Source organism: Schistocerca cancellata, chromosome 9 (assembly GCF_023864275.1).
Source record: "Schistocerca cancellata isolate TAMUIC-IGC-003103 chromosome 9, iqSchCanc2.1, whole genome shotgun sequence".
In the NCBI taxonomy this organism is placed as follows: domain Eukaryota; kingdom Metazoa; phylum Arthropoda; class Insecta; order Orthoptera; family Acrididae; genus Schistocerca; species Schistocerca cancellata.
In genome coordinates this window covers 296471357-296486449 of record NC_064634.1, presented here as the reverse complement: position 1 = coordinate 296486449, position 15093 = coordinate 296471357, and positions in this window count along the sequence as shown.

Below are 15093 nucleotides of genomic sequence, written 5' to 3'. Positions count from 1 at the left end.
AGTCTTCACCTCGTCAAATTGCTTATAGCAAGTTCTTCAGTGCAATAAATGACGGAACTAATCCATTTAAAATAGTCCAGAAGTGCAATACACATTGGATGTATATTTTAGAGGCTGTTTCTCGTGCTTGGTCTCAGTGGCTTGAACTGAAAACCCACTTTGAGATAGTAGCGCTTCATGAGAAGTGCTATACTGCCCAAGTCCTCCATGATATGTACAGAGATGACGTAAACAAAATTTATCTTACTTTTCTGAAATCTTATTTGGAAGAAAGTCAGCTGGTAAATAAGGAATTTCAGTCAAATTTTGCAGACCAATCACGGCTCCTAAACGATGTTGTTTACTAATCAGTGGGCTTGTAAGAAGAATTGTTGTACAGTGGTAGAGAGGCGATCTTTTAACAGCAGATGTTCACAAATATACAGTAAGTCTCCAAGAATATACTTAGGTCATGAAGTCGAAGTCTTACTGCAAGACATGAATACTTCCAACAAAAATTCATCCGAGGTTGAGAATGCCACAAGGAAAAGATGTGAACATTTCCTTGTTTCCCTTGCTTCTGAGCTGCAACGCCGCTTGCCCCCAAATGTAAAAGTGTTGCAAAAAATATCCTTAACTGCTCCAAGAGAATGCTTGAGAGTGATAAAAGAACCAATAGTATCGCTGGCTAAGGAAATGGGCTTGTCAGACAGTACATTAGCAAAAATTGAATTTCAGTGGTCCAAGTTCAGTACTGTCCAATGGAAACAAATCAACAATACTGCGGCGTTCTGGAATGAAAGTAGGTCATACAGAGATGCCAGCGGCGTAAATCCTTCCAATAACTCTCAGATCTGGCAAGTATGCTTTTGGTTTTACCATGGCCCAATGTAGAGGTGGAAAGGACCTTCAGCCAACTAAATTTGATAAAAACGTCTCTCCGGAGCAGACTAGCTACTATTACGGTGAACACCACAATTACAATAAGAGGTCTTAATATTGTTTGTAAGTGCTGACACGATTACCCGCTGCCGGAGAACGTTCTCCAAGAAATCGGCACTATGAGAGAGCATATGCCCCAGGGATATCTTCACTCGATCCCAGTACTTCAGCATACAATCTACTACAGGATGAGGAGGAAAATGAAATACTGTGGCTTGAACTACATTAATGTGGTGAGTGGAATCTGAATTTAGTAAACTTCATTTTAGTAGTAGTAGTAGTAGTAGCAGAAGTAATAAATGGTTCAAATGGCTCTGAGCATTATGTGACTTAACTTCTGAGGTCATCAGTCGCATAGAACTAAGAACAAATTAAACCTAACTAACCTAAGGACATCACACACATCCATGCCCGAGGCAGGATTCGAACCTACGACCGTAGCGGTCGCTCGGTTCCAGACTGTAGCGCCTAGAACCGTACGGCCACTCCGGCCAGCAGAAGCAATAATAATAATAATTATAATATACCATGACGATGACAAAAAAATTCTTTGTAAGTTATCAGTGCATTCAAATTTCGTTTTTAGGAGGGTAAATAACAATAATGAGCATTTAGCGGAATTTTAACTTCAGTTTAGCGGAATAAATTTTTCTGTGTTGGCATCGCTGACAGAGGTTCAGGCAATTCATCAATGCTGCCTTTTTTTAAAAGGCAACAGAATGATGGTAAGTAAATATTTATTACCAAATGTATTGCAATATATTCAGTTTTACCACTACAATGTAGTAGGAGACCTAGTTTGTAGGGATTTTGTCAACCGACTTTTAGACTGCTCTAAATAAAGCATGTAGCCTATTTTCTATACGTATTACTTTTCCTTCATTCTTCCCTACAAACAGGTATATAACTCCAAAGGTAAGCAACTCCACAGACGAGCAGCAATCTGGCATGAACGAAACATTTATTTAGCTTGAAAAACGATTCAGTCTGAAACAGTTCCTACGACTGTTTAGGGCATAATACATTATAATCATACACGCATTGTCGATGATCTAAATGTTAATATAATGTACAGTCTTAGACATAAAAACTTACCGCCGTAAGTCCGGCAATATGCACAATCTGGCAACACTGTAAGATGCGGAAGTGTCAGGAGGCAGTGTTGTCTGCTTCCTAGATGTCGTCCGATTGTGTGAGCCCGTGGTCCAGTGTTAATCGTCGTGCATTTAAAACTTACAGTCGCCTGTTCGCGTCCAATTGTATTTTTCTTTTTTTTTCCCAACATTTCGGCCCTCGTCTAAAGTTATGAGTCTGATTGCACATCGATGATAATGCGCTTCATATTCTTCACACCAGCAATAATAAGTACTTCCAGAAACAATTCCGCAGGACAGTTCGTGGCTGCGTCGCAATCAGAACAGCTTACGCTCGAGCGTTTCCTCGCGCTGCAGCGGCTACCGGCCACCGGCCAGACGCCACCCGCCGCCTGAAATCCGGCGCCTCCCAGGTGAACGCGGCGCGACGCTGTCAGTGTATGTATCAACTGTCATTTTCGAATTTGAAGTTCTGGTTATCATTTTACAGTTAAGCATTGGATTTCACATACCTGAAAATCGTGAACTACGGTCAAGCATAGCAAAATTGAGTCGCAAGTGGAAAAAGGTGTAACATCAGCAACACAATATTTACTTTTGGTATAACAGAGGGGTGAATGCAGAGGAGACAGCGAGAAAGATTTGAACTGTGTGTGGAGCGAGTGCTTTTGGGAAAAATATGCTAGAAAAAGATATTCCTGTTTCAATAAAGATCTTTCTGGCATGAATGATTTTCCACATTAAGGAAGTCTCGTCTACTGATATATGTGATGGATTACCATTTAACCATCATGCGACATTTACATTCGACAGGCAATGTTCAGAAGTCTGGTGTAGGAGTACTGCATGCTCTAATTCGAAACAACAAAAATCAACGGAATGACTATTATTGAACGTCATCAGGTCGCTCATTGTGTATTCCTATTGTTAGTGGTGACGAGTAATGATGCCTTTATCGTTAACTTCCTAAGAAGAAATAAAAGGCTGAGCCACACCAAAAGACGTAAACTCGAGCAAAGGGTAGTGTGAACATAATATTTTACATCTTATAACTCCAAAAATGTGTTCTGGGCTACGAATTCTGCCCCAAGGGGTGAGTGCATCACAGCTGGAATTTGTTGCCAACAACTGAGACACCTTTCGGTCGCAGTGTAAGAAAATCGACCGACAAAACTACATCACCTGTGCTACTGCATGATAACGCACTCTGTACATTTGAGAAACAAAACTATTCAGGAGATTGATAGGGAAGTTCTCTCTCAAGCACTTGTCCCTCTCGTCATATACTCGTAACATTTTACCTTTCCCGCTCTTGTTCGATCAACCATCAAGGCAATTCATTTCTAGACGAAAATACCCTTCAAACTACACCGCAGAAAGTCATATATGGATAACTGAAGCTTTACAACCTAACTGGAAATGTTACCCGTCCGCAAAGAATAACACTTTTTCGTGGCTTCTGGGACAGTTTGTGTTTTACGTCGCAACAAACAAAACTTAGAACTTAGAAGAGTACATGTTTTATTTTGCAGAAGAACATTTTAAGCTGAAGAAGAATAACAAATGTAAGGAATGGTTTCAAAATTTTTTGTCTATTGCGTTATGTGGACCACAATGAGGTGGACAGTTTTACTGATTTAGAAGCAGAATACTATTCTTTCACTTTTTTTATTCCTGGAATCTTCTTTTAATTTGATTCTAAAGTCAGAACTGTTCTAATTTGGCAAAACTCCTCCGGCTCCGAATTTTCTTTCATTTGTTGAAAAATATGTGGCTTTCTTACAGACCTCATATGTATCCAGTGCATAATAACTTAAATTGTGAATATGTATCTGAATAAATGTTTGTTATGTATTTTTCCGTCACCCTCTTACTGTTATAAATTATGTTCTACAAGGAACGCACGCCATTGGAAGCAGCAACCTGTAATTTATTTTACCTTAATTACTACTTCAATTTTGTTCTACAATTTAAGTCATATATGAGAACAAACATGGAATACATAGGAATAATGCAGCCACTCAGTGACAGGTATGGGGGAGGCATTGTGGCCAGGCCTCGGATCTTCGACCACTGTCCTCTTTTCCCTCCGCCTACCTGGTGTTGAAAGTCTTCTCAAACTTAAAAAAATAAAAAATAGTGCAGTGGTCAACACGTCTGTCTAGTAAGCAGGAGGTCCAGGTTCGAAGACCAATCGGTCAGATATGTTCATCTGCCGTCGTTACTGTATTTCAACGCGCTGTGACAGTGTGGACGTCAGTCCTTCGATATTTAAGATACAGTTGTTTTTTTGAGGCAATAGAGGTGATTTGTGAACATCTGTCTTGCCATCAATGTAACGGGGCTTCAACGGCATCCAACCCTTAGTCATTGCTTTGTGACGGCGCTAATCCATGTCATATACATGCGAATCAGATAGTAGCGCATATTTAGTCAAATAACGAATGGTCAGTATAAAAGTATTTACGAACAGTAGAAGCAAGATTGCAGCGAACTGATCACTTAACCAAGTGCAACGTAGAGTACCTGTGTAATGAGTCATTCCAGCTGAATAGTTGAGGGTAATATTTGTTAAGCAATTCACCGCAGAATTAATGTAATACCCGTAAGATGATTTCTGTAGTCATACTGTATCATTAGCAGCTCGCGAATGGAATACTATGTTCGTTAAATCGGATTACTTAAGCTGATGGAATAATAAAGAGAAGCGACGACGCCACCACACTATCTTTACTTAAGTAGGCAGTCAGCGCTAAATTATGTGCGCCACCATTAGCGTTGCTGTAAGCAGTTTGACAACATCACCACCACAACTACTGACAACCTGTACCATTATCATCACACAGTTGTAACTGGCAGTGATTTCAAGTTACTGATGTTTGTCAAGAATAGCGGAAAGCGTCTCATGAATGTCGAGTTCCATTTGCATTACGCCTAGGACGGAGAGAATCCTAAATAACAGTAATAGGTCACCCAGGGAAGAGAAGAGTCCACGTTGTCTCAAGTTCTTGCAGTTTGATATTAATGCAGGTCCCGATGGTTTCACACTAACGGGTTCTTTCTCATATGGAAATTATCAAAGTGTAATTGCTAGAACGCTCAACTCATTCTGGATTGAATACGACTCGGAGAGTGACGTTAATTTGACGTTTCCGTCCATCTCCTGACGTCTTACCGAATGAAGTCTGAAGTGCACGCACAGTTATGTTGCCGACCGCATGGGTTCTGTGAAGTTTTGTGGCAGCTGGCAGTCATTTCTGAATACAGACATGTGCAAATATCCTCACTGCTCTAAGGGAACTCGTCTTTGTTGCATTTTTCCCATACCGTAATTAGCACAATAACATAAGGCTTATTCTGCTGAAGAACTTGATGCCTTAAATTAGAAACTCTGAGCGGTAGTAATGCACGAAAGGAAACAGAATGTTGTACAAAAGAATGGACAGCTCCATGCTTTTTGATTTTCCGAAAGCTCCTACAATAAGAATCTGGTGTCATAATATGCTTCAGAACCCTAAACTGTTTATTTTTTTGTTTCATACTAAAACAAAAGCTATGATATGAGAAGAGGAAATGACTTATATGCTTCTCAGGAACCTTAGTTTTTCGTGTTCAGTTTGTAACTTCCCATCGCATTAAAATACCTTACAGTCATATTTGATGCAATATTTATTGTTGGTTGTCTCTATAATGTTAATAGTATTGATTCAGATTGTGCGTGAATACGAAAACACACACACGCACACACACACACACACACACACACAAACAGTCACTGATTGCAGTGAGGGTGACGACTACTGTGTGTTGAACAACACGTGCACCAATCAATTCGTCAGTTGGCGTCGAGTGGATGAGATTTTTCAATTATCTTGCATTGGAAGAATTGTAAGGAGGAAACTGAAAGTAAATGGACTTGCATGCTAAAGAGCTGCGACAAAGCAAAGCTTGACCGATTATCAGATAATTGTCCACATGGGTTTTGTGGGTGAGTATACTTTTAGTAACCAACCCACCCACCATCATTACATAAGATTTCTCGAAGGCGTAGGGGCATTGATTTCATTAAGTCGTCGATACTGTAGCGTGATTGTTTACTTCCCACCATACGTTTTCTATATTCGTCCAAAGGTCGCTAGCATTTGTAAGTCCACATGGCAATGACCTTATTACCTCTGCCCACATATTCTCTATCTGGTTGATGTTTGGTGATCGTGGAACAAACGGCAACAGCTTTATCCTCTCTTGGCCCTGAAACCAATCTTGCACTGCTCTGGTATCTCGTTACTTCATATATTTATATTTAAATAACGTATTTGTAATAAGCACATTGTATTAGTATTTTCCATAGTGCTTAAGAATTCACGCCCTGTCATAGGTAAATGATCAAGATTCAACAGTCCGATTAAGAATGTGGTTTACCCAGTCTATCATATGATGAGAGCCGTAGTCGGATATCCACATTAAGACTGACTAGCCGAATCCGATTAGAACGATCTGGTATCGAAATGAAATTGCAGAAATCGGTTAATTTGAACGTCTGTATTGCAACAATGCTGCGCACATAATTCCTTTCATGGAGTAACATTTAGCAAATGTCTAAGAAAAAGTGAGAAATTTGTCTACTAGCAGCACTGTAACGTAATTATAACCCACATTTATGTGATGGAAATATTTAATCGAATAAAACACATCTATTTCAGTGGTGGGAAGATACGCCATATCGGATTTGCTGACGACATAATAATAATAATAATAATAATAATAATAATAATAATAATAATAATAATAAGCCGTCCGCAGTGGCCGTGCGGTTCTAGGCGCTGCAGTCTGGAGCCGAGCGACCGCTACGATCGCAGGTTCGAATCCTGCCTCGGGCATGGATGTATGTGATGTCCTTAGGTTAGTTAGGTTTAATTAGTTCTAGGTTCTAGGCGACTTATGACCTCAGAAGTTAAGTCGCATAGTGCTCAGAACCATTTGAACCATTTTGAATAATACTAATAATCCCGTGTGGCGGATAGGGGAAAGCCTCCCAGATATGGATGGTACCGAGGAAATCAAATACTTGGGGTGAACCAAATAATAACACAATCCTGAACGGCTACTCAATCCGTCGAACCCAAAATCCAGACACGTCTGAGTGAAAATCACCGGTACTCTGGTCACCGTTTGTTAGCTAAATGAGTAAATGAGCTCAGCTGAAAATATTTGCTTCCAAAGGCTTCAACACCCTCTTGTCCAGTCTGGTCCTGGTATCACCCAGGCCAAAACAATGAAACACAAGCAAACATGAACTGTGGAAGCAGAGTCAACTTTACCCCAAGTGGTACACAATCCGCCCTTCGACAGCCGGCAGCTGGATTTTCGGATTCTAGGGAGTCCAGGCTAGCACGGCAGAGAATATCGGATACCTCTGGTAAATTTCCCTTCAATAGAAAACATGCATTTGAAAACTAAACATCGATACATTGATCCAAACACGAAAACTAAATAACCTCGTATAAGAAATCGACCTACAAACAATTCTCATCCTTGCTCTTCAAGAACCACGACTAACTGACAATGAAACCTTGCATTACGGAAACCATCTCATCTTCAAGAGCAAAACACAACAAAACGTAGCGATATGCGCACCAATCTTCGGCATGGCATTTCTCGAACACAGATCCATCATAAACTCTGATAAGAAAGCACACCCATCAACAATCGACTTATGAATATGCTCATTCAGAGCCCCAAATAAAAATATACACTCATCAATGCACATGCCCCCACCAACATATAACATAAGAAAAACACCGAAAATGTCGAAAAATTCTGGAACACACTCGAAAAAACTATGAGCAAAATTCACCAAGATGACGTGAAAATACTAATGGGAGACTTCAACTCTCTATCTGGGACAGGAAAAACTTTTAGAAAAGTCATAGGTACAAATTCAACACATTGGAACACTTCCACCAACGGCACACGTCTCACTGACATTTGCCAACAATTTAACCACAAAATGATGTCTACCCACTTTTGGAAAAAACCAGTTCTCAAGTAGTATGCTTGGCTACCAGGTGCAAGCTGCTTTCCTTCGCCTTTCGAGACTCGCTAAAAGCAAGATGTTTAATTTTCTTGTAGCAGAGCTACAAGCAGGCAGATACAAACTCAATAAGCGATCCTTAAGACACGGTTGGAGCAAAATTCGTCTTTCTACTTTTAGTACCTCTTAGTGTCAGAGCGAAAACCTTACGGTACTGCAACATTCATAATGCCAGTGTTGTTTTCTGCTGACATTTTTGTTGTTGTTGTGAAGACATAATTTTATCTATAAACTGCCATATTTTCATAATACTTGCGAATGATGCAGGACATAAAGTAAATACAGACCTTTTCGAAGTCAAACGTCGGTAATATCCTACTAATTCGTGTTAAAATAGGCGCAATCGTCTTACAGATACTTAATGCTTTATTAAGATAGACTGCCATCGTGATGTTTCCGTAATAAGCTGAATTTAATTTGAATTAGTACAGTGAATATTTTAATTGCGTTTTCCATTAGTTTACTGAACGCAACAGTAATCATCAAAGAGAAATTAATCATCAGCAGAATTTCCTTTCACGATATCTAAAACAATCTGTCAATGCTAAAGTACTTTACAAATTCTACGCCTGTAGAAACCTACTGGTTCTAACGATGTCATTAAACCAGTGTAGTTTGAAGAGTATTTTCGTCTAGAAATGAATTGCCTTGATGGTTGATCGATCAAGAGCGGAAAAGGTAAAATGTTACGAGTATATGACGAGAGGGACAAGTGCTTGAGAGAGAACTTCCCTATCAATACATATGCCTGAGAAAGGACTTTCCTATCAATCTCCTGGATAGTTTAGTTTCTCAAATCTACAGAGCGCGTTATCATGCAGTAGCACAGGTGATGTAGTTTTGCCGGTCGATTTTCTTACACTGCGACCAAAAGGTGTCTCAGTTGTTGGCAACAAATTCCAGCTGTGATGTACACACCCCTTGGGGCAGAATTCGTAGCCCAGAACACATTTTTGGAGCTATCAGATGTAAAATATTATGTTCACACTACCCTTTGCTCGAGTTTACGTCTTTTCGTGAGTCTCAGCCTACCATTTCTTCTTAGGAAGTTAACGATAAAGGCATTATAACTCGTCACCACTAACAGTACTACATAGGAATGCTCAATGAGCGACCTGATTACGTTCAGTAGTAGTCATTCCGTTGATTTTTGTTGTTCCGACACGCGACCGCTACGGTCGCAGGTTCGAATCCTGCCTCGGGCATGGATGTGTGTGATGTCCTTAGGTTAGTTAGGTTTAAGTAGTTCTAAGTTCTAGGGGACTGATGACCTCAGAAGTTAAGTCCCATAGTGCTCAGAGCCATTTTGTTGTTGTTTCGAATTAGAGCATGCACTACTCCTGCACCAGACTTCTGAACTTTGCCTGTTGAATGCAAATGTTGCATGATGGTTAAATGGTAATCCGTCACATATATCAATAGTCGAGACTTCCTTAATGTGGAAAATCATTCATGCCAGAAAGATCTTTATTGAAACAGGAATATCTTTTTCTAGCGTATTTCTCCCAAAAGCACTCGCTCCACACACAGTTCAAATCTTTCTAGCTGCCTCCTCTGCATTCACCCCTCTGTTATACCAAAAGTAAATATTGTGTTGCTGATGTTACACCTTTTTCCACTTGCGACTCAATTTTTCTATGCTTGACCGTAGTTCACGATTTTCAGGTATGCAAAATCCAATGCTTAACTGTGAAATGATAACCAGAACTTCAAATTCGAAAATGACAGTTGATACATACACTGACAGCGTCGCGCCGCGTTCACATGGGCGGCGCCGGATTTCAGGCGGTGGGTGGCGTCTGGCCGGTGGCCGGTAGCCGCTGCAGCGCGAGGAAACGCTCGAGCGTAAGCTGTTCTGATTGCGACGCAGCCACGAGCTGTCCTACGGAATTGTTTCTGGAAGTACTTATCATTGCTGGCGGGAAGAATGTGAAGCGCATTATCATCGATGTGCAATCAGACTCATCACTTTAGACGAGGGCCGAAATGTGGAGAAAAAAAAATACAGTTGGACGCGAACAGGCGACTATAAGTTCAGAATGCACGACGATTACCACTTTTTTTTTCTTTTTTAAATCTCATTTTGTTCGTTTTCGTTCGTTGTATTTGCTCGCGGTGGTTGTCGAAATACACTCGAAAGTTCGTTGTTGCTCCATTAACTCAGTTTTTTTATTTCATCTACATCTACATCTACATTTATACTCCGCAAACCACCCAACGGTGTGTGGCGGAGGGCACTTTAAGTGCCACTGTCATTACCTACCTTTTCTGTTCCAGTCGCGTATGGTTCGCGGGAAGAACGACTGTCTGAAAGCCTCCGTGCGCGCTCGAATATCTCTAATTTTACATTCGTGATCTCCTCGGGAGGTATAAGTAGGGGGAAGCAATATATTCGATACCTCATCCAGAAACACACACTCTCGAAACCTGGCGAGCAAGCTACACCGCGATGCAGAGCGCCTCTCTTGCAGAGTCTGCCACTTGAGTTTGCTAAACATCTCCGTAACGCTATCATGGTTACCAAATAACCCTGTGACGAAACCCGCCGCGCTTCTTTGGATCATCTCTATCTCCTCCGTCAACCCGATCTGGTACGGATCCCACACTGATGAGCAATACTCAAGTATAGGTCGAACGAGTGTTTTGTAAGCCACCTCCTTTGTTGATGGACTACATTTTCTAAGGACTCTTCCAATGAATCTCAACCTGGTACCCACCTTATCAACAGTTAATTTTATATGATCATTCCACTTCAAATCGTTCCGCACGCATACTCCCAGATATTTTACAGAAGTAACTGCTACCAGTGTTTGTTCCGCTATCATATAATCATACAATAAAGGATCCTTCTTTCTATGTATTCGCAATACATTACATCTGTCTATGTTGAGGGTCAGTTGCCACTCCCTGCATCAAGTGCCCATCCGCTGCAGATCTTCCTGCATTTCACTACAATTTTCTAATGCTGCAACTTTATACTACAGCATCATCCGCGAAAAGCCACATGGAACTTCCGACACTATCTACTAGGTCATTTATATATATTGTGAAAAGCAATGGTCCCATAACACTCCCCTGTGGCACGCCAGATGTTACTTTAACGTCTGTAGACGTCTCTCCATTGATAACAACATGCTGTGTTCTGTTTCCTAAAAACTCTTCAATCCAGCCACACAGCTGGTCTGATATTCCGTAGCCTCTTACTTTGTTTATCAGGCGACAGTGCAGAACTGTATCGAACGCCTTCCGGAAGTCAAGGAAAATAGCATCTACCTGGGAGCCTGTATCTAATATTTTCTGGGTCTCATGAACAAATAAAGCGAGTTGGGTCTCACACGATCGCTGTTTCCGGAATCCATGTTGATTCCTACAGAGTAGATTCTGGGTTTCCAAAAACGACATGATCCTCGAGCAAAAAACATGTTCTAAAATTCTACAACAGATCGACGTCAGAGATATAGGTCTATAGTTTTGCGCATCTGCTCGACGACCCTTCTTGAAGACTGGGACTACATGTGCTCTTTTCCAATCATTTGGAACCTTCCGTTCCTCTAGAGACTTGCGGTACACGGCTGTTAGAAAGGGGGCAAGTTCTTTCGCGTACTCTGAGTAGAATCGAATTGGTATCCCGTCAGCTCCAGTGGACTTTCCTCTGTTGAGCGATTCCAGTTGCTTTTCTATTCCTTGGACACTTATTTCTATGTCAGCCATTTTTTCGTTTGTACGAGGATTTAGAGAAGGAACTACAGTGCGGTCTTCCTCTGTTAAACAGCTTTGGAAAAAGGTGTTTAGTATTTCAGCTATATGCGTGTCATCCTCTGTTTCAATGCCGTCATCATCCCGGAGTGTGTGGATATGCTGCTTCGAGCCACTTACTGATTTAACATAAGACCAGAACTTCCTAGGATTTTCTGTCAAGTCGGTACCTAGTATTTTACTTTCGAATTCACTGAACGCTTCACGCATAGCCCTCCTTACGCTAACTTTGTCTGAGAGGTTTTGGCTGCGTTTAAACTTGGAGTGAAGCTCTCTTTGCTTTCGCAGTAGTTTCCTAACTTTGTTGTTGAACCACGGTGGGTTTTTCCCGTCCCTCACAGTTTTACTCGGCACGTACCAGTCTAAAACGCATTTTACGATTGTTTTGAAGTTTTTCCATAAACGCTCAACATTGTCAGTGTCGGAACAGAAATTTTCGTTTTGGTCTGATAGGTAGTCTGAAAACTGCCTTCTATTACTCTTGATAAACAGATAAACCTTCCTCCCTTTTTTTATATTCCTATTAACTTCCATATTCAGGGATGCTGCAACGGCCTTATGATTACTGATTCCCTATTCTGCACTTACAGAGTCGAAAGTTCGGGTCTGTTTGTTATCAGTAGGTCCAAGATGTTATCTCCACGAGTCGGTTCTCTGTTTAATTGCTCGAGGTAATTTTCGGATAGTGCACTCAGTATAATGTCACTCGATGTTCTGTCCCTACCACCCGTCCTAAACATCTGAGTGTCCCAGTCTATATCTGGTAAATTGAAATCTCCACCTATATAACATGCTGAGAAAATTTATGTGAGATGTATTCCAAATTTTCTCTCAGTTGTTCTGCCACTAATGCTGCTGAGTCGGGAGGTCGGTAAAAGGAGCCAATTATTAACCTAGCTCGGTTGTTGAGTGTAACCACCACCCATAATAATTCACAGGAACTATCCACTTCTACTTCACTACAGGACAAACTACTACTAACAGCGACAAACACGCCACCACCAGTTGCATGCAACCTATCCTTTCTAAACACCGTCTGTGCCTTTGTAAAAATTTCGGCAGAATTTATCTCTGGCTTCAGCCAGCTTTCTGTACCTATAACGATTTCAGCTTCGGTGCTTTCCATCAGCGCTTGAAGTTCCGGTACTTTACCAATGCAGCTTCGACAGTTTACAATTACAATACCGATTGCTGCTTGGTCCCCGCATGTCCTGACTTTGCCCCGCACCCTTTGAGGCTGTTGCCCTTTCTGTACTTGCCCGAGGCCATCTAACCTAAAAAATCGCCCAGTCCACGCCACACAACCCCTGCTACCCGTGTAGCCGCTTGCTGCATGTAGTGGACTCCTGACTTATCCAGCGGAACCCGAAACCCCACCACCCTATGGCGCAAGTCGAGGAATCTGCAGCCCACACGGTCACAGAACCGTCTCAGCCTCTGATTCAGACCCTCCACTTGGCTCTGTACCAAAGGTCCGCAGTCAGTCCTGTCGACGATGCTGCAGATGGTGAGCTCTGCTTTCATCCCGCTAGCGAGACTGGCAGTCTTCACCAAATCAGATAGCCGCCGGAAGCCAGAGAGGATTTCCTCCGATCCATAGCGACACACATCATTGGTGCCGACATGAGCGACCACCTGCAGATGGGTGCACCCTGTACCCTTCATGGCATCTGGAAAGACCCTTTCCACATCTGGAATGACTCCCCCCGGTATGCACACAGAGTGCACATTGGTTTTCTTTCCCTCTCTTGCTGCCATATCCCTAAGGGGCCCCATTACGCGCCTGACGTTGGAGCTCCCAACTACCAGTAAGCCCACCCTTTGCGACCGCCCGCATCTTGCAAACTGAGGGGCACCCTCTAAAAAAGGACAAGCAGCCATGTCCGGCCGAAGATCAGTATCAGCCTGAGACAGAGCCTGAAACCGGTTCGTCAGAAAAACTGGAGAGGCCTTCCGTTCTGCCCTCCGGAATGTCTTTCACACCCTGCCACACCTCGAGACGACCTCCCACGCTACCACAGGTGAGGGATCAGCCTCAGTGGGCAGTATCCCAGGCAGCCACAGTCGTAGTCCGATCGGGGGATGCATGGGAAGAGCTGGCCATCCCCGACAAACCCCCATCCGGACCCCCACAGTGATGCCCATTGGCAACAGCCTCAAGCTGTGTGACCGAAGCCAACACTGTCTGAAGCTGGGAGTGAATGGATGCCAACTCAGCCTGCATCCGAACACAGCAGTTGCAGTCCCTATCCATGCTAAAAACTGTTGTGCAAAGAATGTCTGAACTAATCTACAGAGAGCACAAACAATTTGACACAAAATTTAAACGGTTATTAAAATACAAGATTGCCTAGTAAATGCAGTAATGCTGCTACTTGCGCACTGCTGACACACTGCTCGGCGGCGGAAGGAGACTACGCGATTTTACACAATTCAGGTACTAAAACGCGATGCTAAAACTTTCAAATACTATACTTATGAATTAAACAATGCAAGTACCAAAAACACGCAAAGAAATTAAGAATTAAACTATGTAAAGAAATTAAGAATTAAACTATGTAACAAATAAGTGAGCTAAAAGAATACGACTTGCTGCTGGCAGCTGCTTATCCAACGGCGGCAGGGAGCACACTGGCTGTGACCAACCGACACTGGCCGTTCAAAACAAAAACAGAAGACAGACGACTACGCGAATTTACACTATTCAGGTCCTAAAACGCGATGCTACAACTCTCAAATACTATAATACCCCCGAAATTTATGAATTAAACAATGCAAGTACCAAAAACACGCAAAGAAATTAAGAATTAAACTATGTAACAAATAAGTGAGCTAGGAGTATCCGACTTGCTGCTGGCAGCTGCTTATCCAACGGCGGCAGGGAGCAGTGGCAGCTAGCCCTCTGACCGAACACACTGAGCTACTGTGCAGGCTAACCACTAGACTACAGGCTCACACAAGCGGACAACATCTAGGAAGTAAACACCACTTCCTCCTGAAACTTTCGCATCTTACAGTGTTGCCAGATTGTGCAGATTGCTGGACTTGGAGTTGTCAGGGGCAGTCAGTTTTATTGGCAACCTTAAGTGAACGACTCGGACTTAGTGTCTGTGGCGGCCGGCCAGCGGTCAGTTTTTATGTCTAAGACTGTACCTTTTTATACTCTGTAAGCGCAAAATACGTTTTAATGCAGGCTTAAACTGACATGCTTTAAGAGTTTGAAGTGCC